Genomic DNA, 13656 nt, shown 5'->3' with positions numbered 1-13656 from the left:
GCTCTTAGTCCACTCTGGACTTTAAATAGAGCCACACACATGATGGCTAACAGATGTTAGCCAGATTACATGCAACATGGGCTCAACCTCGCCTCAACTGCCACTGTCTGTTTGCCTCCACTCAAACGCTCTAGGTTCGAGTCCCCCCCCCCCCCTTCTGATGTCACATCTAGTGGTTAAAGGGTGATCTGCAGGGTCATGGGTGCTGTCGAATAGATCCCTTGCTCTGAGGGTAATGCATAAGTGTGTGTGTGTGCGGGGGGCTTTGGGGGGGGTTTGTATTGTTGGGAAAAAGGGAGCGTGACGAGAGTCTGCTGTGGATATAATTAATAGGCCACATGCGGCTGCACCAAATGTGTCACAGTGAGGGGAAATCAATCGATGAAGTCTGCCAGCATAAAGGGTGTGTGTGCAGGCTGGTGGTGGTGGCGGGGGGGGAGGGGCAGGAGAAGAAGGTGGGGTGGGACAGAGGAGCCAGATCTAAATGAAAGAACAAGATGGAGAGAAGACTCACGTTTAAAAAAAAAAGAAAAAAAAGAAAGGGACTTTGGAACAGAGGGGTAAGGAGATAATTCAGAGGTGATGGAGAGGGGGAAGAAGGGGAGGGGGGGGGGGGTGAATCCACTATCGCTGTTGGATAGAAATCACAGCCTTCAGCAATATCCTGCTGAGACATTTGACATGGAAATTCATGACCGTGTCAATATATGGACATAACGTAGATCTAACACATACATCACAGGAAACTCCCCGGCTGCATATTCAGCAGCAGCTTATCCAAAGCAATGCAGGTTACTGTGAGTTCATTCGTTTAGTATGGAAGTCACAGGCAATATCAAACCTTTATTCCTTCATGGCTGCAGATATCACCAGTGCTTTGGAGCTAATCACGCTAAAATTAGGATGGCTAAATGCAATAGCGTCAATGCTTTGGACTCACCACCCAAGTAGTGAGATATCCTGCGTTCTCAGGGCCCAAAAAACTCTGCAGTTGGCCTGTTTTTAAAGAGTGCATATCTAAGTTTGGAGGCAGGGGAGGAAATCAATGGAGATAAGAGTTGGATAGAGAGCTGTGTGTTGAACAGGCTGGCAGCAGACTGAGAGAAGCAGCCTGTCACCAGCTGCAGGGCCCTCTCTGTGTGATAGTGTTGGTGAGTGTATGTGTGTGTGTGTGTGTGTTCGTTGAACACAGGGACATCTAGGCACTGATAGTGCTGCCAGGCACCAGACACCCGTAGATGAAACAGGGGGCGTTAGTGCAGACGACTGCTGTTGTTGCCCTTGGAGTGTGGAGTCTAAGTATAAGTACACATCTGCATTCATACACAAACACACATATGAGCTAATATTAGGTTTCCACCTGCAACTATAAACTGTCTAGTCTGGGACATATTTATCCAACAGATTATTAAGTGTAATATGCACTCTGGGCCCAAAATGTATAAAGATGAATAGAGCCTGCTCAGCTGTGTAGATAATATTTCTTAGGGTTGACTGCAGCAGACAGTGCTATGTGATTTAAATATGAATGTTAAGCTTAAATAAATCTGTATTGAGGAAATTCATTTCAAACCTACTTTTGCTTTTATTATTGTCCTTAAATAAATTCCTCTACATGTGCACCGATACCTTTCATTTCTGCATCCGTTTCATAATTATGCGTTTTAAGGCATCCAGATATTAGCATAGATATTTAGCAGTCAATGTATCATATTTGTCACCATTTACAAACCAGATACCAGATTACTACATGCAACTATCCAGTGATGAGTGTAAAGCTGGCTGGAGCTTCAGTGTCTCTTTAGCATCTCTGTGGCTTTGTCACATGTGGCACATAACTTCTGTCTATCAGAAGTTGTCTGTTGATGGTTAAAGGGCCCTGCATGTGTCTGGATGCTTGGATGACAGTTTTCCGACAACACTTCAGACACCACATGCAGCACGGTGTGCGTCTTACAGTAGCTGGAGCTTTACATAAATTCACTCTGCACAGCTGTTGATAATTATCTTTATTTCCCCACAGAGCAATACTAATGAATCACTATTTTCTAAGCAAGGATGGATACATTCGTCTTTGATATAACTTCCACTGGTGTACCTGCTCTCAGTTGTGTTAATTTTGACATCTTGAACATTCATTTTTTTTACATGTTGCTGCTTTAGTTTTTTTTAATTATTGCTGATTCTGACTGTACTGCAGTGCTTTGATGAGTTTCTGATATTTAAGAATGACTGTCTTCATGCTTTAGGACCAGCAAAACAGTATCATGGTTCCTGATGGTTCCTACTAAAACAAAACAAAGGAAACATGTAAACTTCAGAAGGTTGAGGCAAGGCATCTGGACTCCTGTCCAGTGCAGTGAGGAATGCTCTGATCTGTACATTGGTAAAACTAAACAACCACTGCACAGAATAATGGCTCAGCACAGGAGAGCCACCTCCACAGGACAGGACTCAGCTGTTCACCTTCACCTCAAAGAGAAAGGACACTCCTTTGAAGACAACAATGTTCACATTTTAGACAGAAAGGAAAGATGGTTTGAAAGAGGAGTCAAGGAAGCCATCTATGTTAAGCTGGAAAAACCTTCCCTTAACAAAGGTGTTGGTCTCAGACATCATCTTTTCCAAGTCCAGTTGCCTTGCTTCAACTTTCTAAATGAATATGACCTGGATGACTGAGAATCTTCATCAACATGAAACTAAACACTGTGTGTAAGGCCCAAGGGTCTGTTAAAGGATGTTGGAGTAAGGATGCTTCTTATAAGTCTCAGGTTTTGTGTCCTCCCAGTGTTATTATATTATTATATATACAGCTGTGTCCAAAATCACCTACTCACTCATCAGTGCAATGCATGATGGTACATATTGCTAGTTGGTGACTATTGGTTGTACGCTACTTTTTTCATTATACATCGTGGTACACATTGAGGGCACTGTACAGGGCCTAAAAGTGGTCATTGCACATTTGGACACGCTACACACTACTGTATATTTGTGTTGCATAGAGCTAAGTGATGTGAAGTTGTATGACATCACTCAGTGTTTCTGTTAGTGGTGCAAATGCAAAAAAGTGTCATGCAAGATGCATTGAATAGTAGCTGCTTAAAAGTAAGTATGGCTCTTACACACATTGGGAATTAATAAATTAAATTAAAAAAATAAAATAAAATGAGGCACAAATCATACCAGCAGCCTCTGTAAGACATGCTTGCTGACAGGAACCTAGAGTTAAGACCAGATGACTCCATAGCACTGTTGACCCCTGCATGCTGAAATTCCATTAGCGCTCACAAACCAAATGTCAGATATATTTTACCTCAGAGTAATCCAGTCGTGTTTCTTTGCATTTTGCTCCTCTGTATGAACTCTTTATAGGTGACAGACACACTATATCAGCTGCTTGGTGGTTTGTTGGTTTTTGGGATATGGAGGGGGAGCAAAAGAGCTGTCACTTGGTCTGAGGAACACACAACCCCAGACCCAATGTGCCTGGTCTCTGTAACACCCCTTGCTGCCTCCCCCTAGTAAACAGTCCATTAGCGTAGTGCTCCAAGGTAAACATATTTACTGGCTGGTGACGGCTTGCCAGTGTGGCTCCTCAGGCCCCGTGGCAGAGGGGATTTCATTAGGCAGAGGGCAGGGGGAGAAGGGAGGAAATTAATGTGCCATTCAAGATGATTTCTTTGTTTCCCATCAACATGATCACAGACAGGCCGCAGGGAAGAGATGATTTACGCACACAAAGGAAAGAGACAGGGAGAGAGAGAGGGAGGGAGAGAAAATATCACAAAAGGCTCCCAGTGCGTGAAATGTCTTCCTTTTGGTGAAAATGCTCTTGTCATGATTTTTGTTATGGCTTGAAGTGCTGGAATTGTTTTCAATCAGAAAAGCTTTCTTGTTTGTCATTAAGGATTGAAAATGGAAGCATTTCTGAGCAAAAGCACCAACAGGCACAACAATGTAATGCAATTTTTTTTTTTTTTAATCTACACACAGTAATCCAACCAATTCGGTGATGTCCTGCAGCCTTGTTAGGAACCTGTTTCATACAGTTTGCTTTTCAACCTGGAGGATATTATTCTGTGGCCTGCCTTGTTTATTAATAGAACAGTTCACCAATTAATTATCTGAAAAGTAAATACAGCTGATGGCGATGAGTTTTGTGGGAAACTAATCTGTGGTGACACTGCTGTAACGTTTGCAAAATAAGAACGCACAATGTTGATTTAGTAACTTTTTTTTGTCCAAAATATCCATCAAATGATAAAGGCAAACCATGTAGGATAAAGCACATTTATATTAGCACAGTTTGAATTTAAGAGGAGCAGCTAGTACAGTATGTTCATGTAGCCTACTCACTACAGTTGGAGTCTGGCTGTGGTTATTTGCCATCTTTGAATTGAAAAGAAGGGAAGGTTCCTGTCAAAAGTAGGCGGGTTGGAATATGACAAACACATAAAGTGAGTAAGACAAACTGGATGTAAGCCTGCCTGTAGTTGGAGAGGATCATTATTAAAGATGAATAAGTTGAAGAGGCAAAGTAACAAACCTGAACAAATCTGAAAATTCTGCATCTTAAATCCATGTGTGAATGGACTCAAAGATCTCTTTGTGAGTGCAGGACTAAGCTGTACTTTACACCTATATCTGTGGATTTAATGAATCTGATTAGAAAACTAGAGGTGGCACCCAGCCATGTTATTTTCAGCAGTGCGTGACCTCTGTTGTTAATAGGAGGTGTTTGTTGTTTTAGATGAAGATGCACCAGAGGTAATTGTCTGCTCAGTTTTAACCTGTTTACTGTTGCTTGGTCAAAAAATATTTACTTACTAATATTACAGCACATCCTCTCCATGCAATTTACATTTCAGTCCTTGAAAATGAAACGTTTATGTATTTCTCCACACTTGTGTGTCCATGGTGGCCCAAAATAGCAACCACAGAAAGGAACTGTTTCCCTTTAAAAAATGTGTTAAAAATGCGCCTAATGCCTAGCCATCTTTTTTTATGCGTAACCTTAACCGATAGTTTTCTCATGCCAAATCTAACTGCGGTTGAAAACAAAAGTTAACAGCGTGTGAAAACAAAACAGCTTGTGGAATCAGGGGGGCTCACAAACTAGATGTCTTGAGTGAACATCCACCATGTTGCCTTCTAATGCAAACTTTTATGACTGTATCTGGTCCATGATTGGATGATGTTAGGTAATACGTCTATATGTCCCAGTTTTTGTGAGGATGTGTTGTAAATTAGCGACCTCGGCTTGTTCTGCAGTAGCAGAGTAGCAGGAGTTACGACGGCCAAAATTGCGACTGCAAACATAAGAGTCTTCAGGTGTAGAAGCATAAAAACAGGAGTGTTTGAGAGTTTCGTGTCACGCATTGGACACATGTCCATCTCTGGAGGTATCCTTGCTACAATGTTGTCAGTCATGTGTAACACTGAGCCTGGCATTAGTTAAGCAAACATTTAGACCCTCCAAAAAAACAATATAAAATTTATACTAATAATATAAATGTCTCAAAAAGACAAATTCCTTAGCAGCATAATGTTCATCTGTATTACTGTGTATTCCTCTGTTCTCTCTCTCCCTCTGTGACTCACTCTGTTTCTCTCTATCCACACCCCTCCTTCCATTCAGGTCATATTCAGGGTTGTATGACACCTGTGAGCGATGTGCTGGGTGACATGAGCTGCATATAAATGACTGTAGAAGAAAAACATGTCCCTCTTTTTTTATTTATACACACACACACACAGTGTATTTTCAGGTGCTCATGTCGCCTTGCTAGGAGGCAGTTCTATGTAGTTGGTGACCTTAGACTGTGGAGCAGGTGTTTAGGGTCTGATAACATCATGACAGAGAGTACAGGTGTGACTACATACAGACAGGAAGGACACACACAGACACACACACGAACAGAAGCAGGATGTGTGTCGTATTGGTCAGTACAAAAAGGCACAATTGTCATACAGCAAGGGATTATTCTAATGTTTGGATACAGCAGTGAGTGAATAAAGTCTATTTAAAACTAGCAAAGACTGCCCACTCGGTGTAAGCTGTTATACAAATATGGATCTGTTCAATACAAATAATGCAAACATAATTAACAGTGATTATGTAGTGTTTCTATTTACCTCCATTTACATATGTGTTGCTTTCACATTGGAAAACAAATATTTTATATGCGATTTCTCCAGCAGTGTGTCTGTGTGTGTCTGTGTGCACAAAGGTAAATGTCAGCTTTCATGTCTTCTAGAGGGGGGAGACTTGTCCTCTGCACCATCATGTGGAGAGAAGCAGTACAGCAGGGCTTCATTGACATTCCTCTCATAAAAGCAGCAGGGTAACCCGGCCTCAGAAAGTAAATCCTTCTTTGCTGAGGCGTGGGAAGGAGCAGGACACAGTGTAAAGCTGATCGATTTGATCCTAACCAGGAAATTGTACATGTGGTTCCAGAGCTAAGAAGTTTGTCCGCTGCACTGCTATCCAATCCCATACTCACACACCCTGAGGATGAATACATAAACTGCTTCTGTATAGCATCAAACAGTGAAGAGATGTTTAGAAATTCAAACTACGGCGCGAAGTGCAGTGAGTTTTTTTTTTCTTCCTCTTTTTTTTGAAAAGTCCTAGCCTGCGGGGTGATGTTTTGTTGATATCCAGCGAGGCCCAAGGTAGAGCCTTGATAAGGACTGATATACAGACAGACAATGTTTTGTCTCTCCAGTTCTCATTGAGCATGACAGAGAGGATTTCAGAGAGACTGCTCTGCCAGATGGGAGATTGTTCCTTCATGGGTATTGTCTGCGAAACGCCTCGGAATATGTCAGCTTTATCTGTGTTAAAACATACCAAACATTTTTGCATGTGATACTGTGGTACCGAAGCTATAGCCTCTCCCATCTGTGCCGTCGCAAACTGTATCTCGGTCCTGCAGCATCCAGTACACAAGGCAGAAATAACTCCACTGATCTGAGGAGAAGGCTGCCACTGCCAAATTTGTGATACGTAAATGTGTGAAATATTGTGATATTGAGACATGGTTCCAGATAGATTATGTTGTATCAGTGAGCTGTGTTTTATCCGTCTCCCCACTGCTCTCTCCCTCTTTCTGTCTCTCTATCTCGTTCACACACACACACACATGCACACACTGACACACATAATGCTCTATCATTTCCCTCATCCCATGCAAGAGGTGTGAAAGGCAAATATATGCTCTCCTTCACTGTGGACATAATACTGAGGTCATGAATGGAATGTTAATGAATGTTTTACCACATACCTCTATCAGTGGTCACACACATGCAGAATGGCACACACACACACACACACCAGTGAATACCAACCTACCCAAAACCATAACAATACACTAATTCAAATATGCATTCCTCTGAAAAAAGACCGGGTCTTTTTTTAGACCACTGCAGCCTGCCTTGACTTGTATGCTACACTAAAAATTCAGCTGACCAGAAGTAAGAAAACAAAAAAAAACATATTCAGCCTCTTTGAATGCAACCCGTGAACTTCAAATCTGTGTCACGTTGGTAATTGCAATTGAAGAAACAAAGGGGACAGAGGGTGTGGGAAGGAGAGAGAGAGGCCGCGGCTCGTAGATCAAGAGGCAGTGTTTGAGTATCTTATCGCCACTGTCGCCAGCTCAACCTGGCTCCATTGACTTTGTGTGGGGATTAGAAAGGCCCACAGCGGCTGATTATTTGGGTGAGTGAGCGGTTCCGTGTAAACAAACATTGTGGCCGGGATTGTTCCAGTCACAACACGGATGATTGGCCCCTGACAAACCCCATATACGCAGATACACACTCACAAACACACGCATGTAGCCACTGTGGTGCATCATGAGTTGCGTCAGGAAAAAGATGGATTTTTGCTCCATTGCTTTTTTTCCTTTACACCCACTGTGTGTGTGTGTATATATATATATACATATACATACACACACACCTTTGGGTAATAACATTGCATTTTGACTGAGAGTGGGTATACTGTTCTGCTCTGAAAGATGGCAAAGCAGACTGAAGCTACTGTAACCAAAAACTGTTGGCATCTGTACACTTGTTAAAGCCAAGAAGAGTCAAGTGGAAGCATATTGGGGGTGAAGGGAGTCTAGCGATTGTAAGAAAAAAGTGTATTATTTTATCAACAACACAATAACATTATGCCAAGCAGATGGGATACCATACAAAGAGGGAAAAAAAAACTTATTTATAAACACAAATCCTCTGTGAGACTCATGTTTTATTTTTACCACAACCTTTCACTGCGCATTTTTTAACCAAGGTAGAGTGAGAAGCGCCCGTGAAGGGGCTGTGAAGTCGGCTGTATCTCCAGATATCCATTCCAGATGCTGGCTAGACTTGGTGGAGCCGGGGCCCACTGCACTGGGGGCTGGATTTAGTTGTCTTTTCCTCCAGGTGTGATGCCTCATGCTGATTCCCCCACATGTTCTATGGGTCTTATCCAAACATGCTGAGGCTGGTGACAGCGCCGGTAGGCCCTGCCTCCTGCCTGCCTCCCTGCCTCTCTTTCTTCGTCTTTACCTCCCCTGGTGGCCCACCCACCCACACTGCAAATAGCAGCCAGTCTTCTTCTTCTTACCTGTCATCAAAGTTACTGCCCTGAATGCACGTCCTTGCACTGCAAGCCTCCTTCCTTCCAACAGCCCTCTTCCCTTCGTCAGACCTCTGTCCCCTCCTGGCTTTGAACCCCTTTCACGGGAGGTTATGTTCACACTGCTGCAGAGCAGTTGTTTCTCTTGTAATTCAATCGTGCTCAACGTCGATGTATTAAACTTGTCATATTTCAAGCCTGGTCAGTTTTAGGACGACATCAGGGAGTGTTTAAAAAATGTGTGGAAAAAAAAGCAAACAGAAGCTCTGCTGTTTTGTGTATTCGTTCCCCAGCTTAACGTTCAGCGTCTGTTTCCATTAAAAGTGTGGGTGAGCAACAATTTTTTTTTTTTTATCATAATGTGAACTAGGGTGATTAAATGTCTCTCTTTTTTGCAGTTGTTATTTTACTTTGCAACATTTTTTCGGTGACAAAACACAACTTTCCCTTTTAATGTACATAAATTCCACCTACTCTTCAGCTTTTTTTTTTCTAGGCCAGGCACAGATAGATGCAGTGGGGGCAAACATTATTAGCTAGCCCACACAAAATATGTTGTATCATGGCTCGAGTTGGACACCTTCCAGCTCTGGCATAACCGAGGATAACATATTTATGGGAAGAAGAAACAAGCCTTCTTATTGCAACATGTTGGCCTTCATTTCTTTGACAGGAATCTGGCTTGGTTCATTAGAGTAGTGCAACAAATACTGATTGTTTCTTTCCACTTTCCAGTTTATAATACTGTTTAGAACTAATTCATTACAAATGAATTATGAAATTAAAATTAACTATGACAGACACCCATGCTTTTATTTTGAATGATGAAGTCAAGCAAATCAAAATGATCATAAAAGTGCTGAAATGTAATTAAATCCAATAAACTACTGAAGCTCCATAGTATTAAGAAAGCACATTTGTGAGTTGTGTGTGCACACATGAATGTATGGAGAATCATTATGTTGTCATAACTTCACTGAGCAATGTCCCCACGAACAATGTAGCAATGTAAACCATTTCCTGATGTTGCTGTGATTAGACACACAGGATCAAGATTTCAACTTCTAAACCGCCTGGATCGTCCCCAGAGCTCATTAAAAAACGCACACAGACGATGGCAACACTTAACTTTTAGCAAATGTGCAGTGACAGAAAGTGACTGCTAGATATGATTTTATTGTTTTTACAGTATAATCACAACTGCTGCGTCTTTGACAGAGGACAGAACTCATTAAATTCACGACAGTCTTAATGCAAATAGCAGTCATCTGTATCTTATCAAGTCATTTTCTCATCATGTGTTATCCAACATTGAATAATATTGTAATTGCCCATTGGTTGTGATTAATATGTTGTGTCAACTTAAATCACATTTTTTGGCAAGTTGAGCTCAGTGCATGATGGGTGCAGCGAATGTCAGGAAGCTGTGGTTTGGTTTGGAAGCTGTGGTTCAGTTTTTACTCTTCATCGTTGCTATAGTTTCCCCCTCTTTTTGTTAGAGCCGGTTAGAGATACTGCGCAGCACAATAATAATGTTTAGGATGACGTTTTTCTTAGTGTGAATAAAGTCTGATTAACTGGAGAAAAGGCTGATTGATAATTACACGAGATGGACTGATTGTCTTTTATGTAAATTTCTGTTTTTAACATATTTCACTCTACGAGCTGGCACTCAAATCCTCAGCACTGCTTCCCATTTCTGAGCCTTTCTCATCAATAGGAACCAATGATACCATGCTGTTAGTTCCAGGTTGGGGCATGGCTAACACCGGCGCTGGGACCCTCAAGCCGCCTTGTCTCGTGACATCATTGCCAGTCATCCATTTAGTCCCCTCTGCTCCAGCTGGAGCTGGATGTTGGACTACAGTGAGGCCCCAGTGCTGGTATTAATTTCTTGGGGCCTGTTGGCGTCCGTCCGCTGGCAGCCCAGCGCCAGCTCCAGCTCCAGCCCTAGTCTCAGCCTCAACCCCAGCTCTGGTTCCATCTCCCATGTAGGAGTGTTACTGGAAAGCTGGCCAGAGGGATCTGGCTCTGATAATCATTCCAGGCCAGACCTGCCAGCATCTGTAGCAGCGTTTGCAGGAGATGGACTTGTACGCAGAAAGGACATGTGAATTAAAAAAATAGGAACATAAAAAAACTGGCACCATCATCCGGCAATCATACATCATCCTTAGAAACCTGTGAAAAATGACCTTTTTCTGTGGTCCATGTTTCTGCAGTATGGCTTTACAGCTTAAAACCGATATGGTGCATGCGTTTGTGGAATTTCAGTGTGGTTTCCAAGAGTTTTAGCAATTTATATTTGTAAAGGGCTGTTTCCAATTGCAAACAGAAGGAACAGTGGAATAATGAAGTGGAACCTTTTAGGTTTTGTGCAGGAGATAAGGCACTAAAGTTCACAAGTGGTTTCATGTTTAATATAATTACCCCTGAAGCGCTATAAGCTTATGAAGAACACTTTCAGATAAATAAAAACACATTTGATAAACTATACGCAGTGTTCAGTTTTTGGAATGACGCCCATGTACTGCAGCCACTTCAGATTATGTTACCATAAGTCATGGATTCTCTGTGTGGAGGCTTATTCCTTTCAAACAAGCCAAACTAATGAAAAACAAACTTGCGTCTTTCTGCGGTCAGCAACCTCCACTTTTTTTTTTTTTTGCTGAAGAGGATAGCTTTCTAGTTGCTGTTTGTTTCTGTCTCATTCACCCTCCTACATCAGATTAACTGTAACAGCATCCACGATGGTTACATCTGTCTCGGTGATTATACGTGTACATAACTGTGTGAGTAGAGGCGGTCAGACTTTCCCACTGGTCTTTGTTCAACCGGTCTCAAGGATTCCAGTGGCTTCATGGGATGCCGCACAGCTTCGGAGGCCATCAGTGAATGTTTAACATTGACTCAACATGAGGGAATACTGTACCTTCCCCTTTATTTATGAGACCAAGATGCAGAATGATTAAACCTCATCTCTGACAATCATTATAGCTAGGCGTGTTTGGGCTGGAAAATCATATTTTTTCCCCCTTCTTCTTTTCAAATGTGCATGTCATGGGTGGCTGATTTACACTATTTTCTCAGCTTAATATGTTGGCTTCTCAAAATGTCAAAATCTACTGGCTTTTTTCTTGGATAGATCACAAATGACTTTAACTCTTGCAAGAGACTTACACTGAAGAGAAGGCAACAAAGTATTAGAAGTTGGAAGAAGATGGAAGTGCTGAATTAGAGGCCCATACTGTCATTATTTAACCTGGAATCAACAGAGTACTGTGCAAACTCAGATTATATTCTAGTATTAACCGAATTGGAAAGGAGCAAGAAGCATCTTATGCAGCAAAAACTTGCACTAGTATTGCATATGTGTGCATGAACACTGTGACTTGCTGACCTCCACCATGATGCCCATGAATCTCCTCCTTCCTGGACTAAGAACTCCTGAGAGCTTTCTCCTACAAGCTGTTGTCCCTTCTGTAAACACAAATAGAATTGTGTGTGTGTGTGTGTGTATATGAGTCCATGGCTGGGGTTATTCAAAAGCTGTTCCACTTGCATGGCAACGCCTCATTACCCATACTGCCTCCTTCTTTGCCCTGAAGTCGGGTGCGGCTCCCCTCACTGGGCTCAGTCGTCAAGGTGACCCAACATGCCCCAGGATGGCAGGCAAGCAGGCAAGCAGGCAGACAGGCAGGGAGAGAGGGGGCTGTTCGCCCTGTCTTTATTGCACTGGGGCCACCGTATGCTAGCTAGTACACTAGGCCCTGGGTAGTTCCAGACTGCTGCATGCATCCCGGTGAGCAAGCAGCTGATCTCATTTTTCAACACACAGCTGCCCCAACATCAGGCCCAGGTGAAGGTGACCTCCCCTGCCTGTTGGAGTCTGTTTAAAAGTGCTCTATAGTATCCAAAATAGTGGCGATGTAATCTTATTTAATTGTTGAGCTTACATCCACAGCATGCAGCGCTTGTAGACACAAATGTGACAGTTGTTGCTGAGTAATTTTAGCAGGCTGTATGATGTTGGAGCTGTTTCTGTCTCTGCAAAATCAGACAGATCAGAAAGCACAGACATGCCTGTGGCTGTATATATCTTACCATTTTATCTCTGCACACATCAATCTCGATCCCTTCTTCATGCTCACTCTATCCATCCATCCATCTACTCATGCCTTTTCTCTCATTTGTCTCTCTCCCTCCCTCCCTGTCTCATCCTGTCACCCCCCTCCCTCTCCCCCTTCTAACACAGGACAGATTGGGAAGCCGTGATGGCGGCACAGAAGTTGAGGGAGAAGCTATTTATCCCAGACGGATCAGGAGGTGTGTGACGGAGGTGTGGACGGTTGCTGCAGGTCAGTGACGTTGGCAGGCGCCAGGCAGGCCGGCCCACATGGCTCGGGGACTGTGGGACTACAGACAGATGGCACCTGGTGGGTGACAAACAATTAACAAACCAACAAGAATAGCTGGATCGGCAGTATACCCACAAGCACAGGAGATAGCAAGAGAGCGGGTGCATCTGTGCTCTGAACACTTTTACTCTTTACTTTTCCTCTTCCCAAGTCTTGTTTTGTGTAACAGTTGCAATTTACCCATGTGTCTTTTTCACAAAAACACTCTTGTTGTTGTGTTGCTATAGAACAGTCTAAATAAAGCAGTGTTGAACATATGCAGCCAGCATATGTTTCTGTTTGTTTCGGTGCAGTTTTGAGAGAAGCAGTGGGTAATTTGAATGTACAATACTGTGAAACAACACATTTGATATCCCCTTAAAGCTTAAGTTAAAGTTATAAGCAATCAGGTAAAGTTTTTCTTTTTGCAGTACTATTACCTGGCACTGTCATGCTGTGTGTGGATGTTTGGTGTAAAATCCATGCTGGAAATTGATTCAGTGTGTGTGGCCAATGGTATCTCACTGTCTAACTGCATCCAAATGTCATGGTGATAGGGCGTTTCTTCACTCCACTCCCACTTACTGCACAGTGGAGATGTCCTCTGCTGGTTGTAAACAAGAA

At 42.6% G+C, this 13656-nt stretch overlaps 1 long non-coding RNA gene across 1 annotated transcript in view; it reads left to right on the top strand.

Annotated features, from left to right (window-relative positions):
* LOC114427910 (uncharacterized) overlaps positions 1-13195 on the top strand; it is a 104199-nt gene extending 91004 nt beyond the window's left edge. Inside the window, exon 3 of the long non-coding RNA XR_003669487.1 lies at positions 12891-13195. This is a non-coding gene — a long non-coding RNA (uncharacterized LOC114427910). The remainder of the gene's footprint in view (positions 1-12890) is intronic.
* Positions 13196-13656: the final 461 nt, after the last annotated feature.

This window comes from Parambassis ranga, chromosome 22, assembly GCF_900634625.1.
Source record: "Parambassis ranga chromosome 22, fParRan2.1, whole genome shotgun sequence".
Classification (NCBI taxonomy): Eukaryota; Metazoa; Chordata; class Actinopteri; family Ambassidae; genus Parambassis; species Parambassis ranga.
This window is presented reverse-complemented; position numbering and strand designations above follow the sequence as displayed.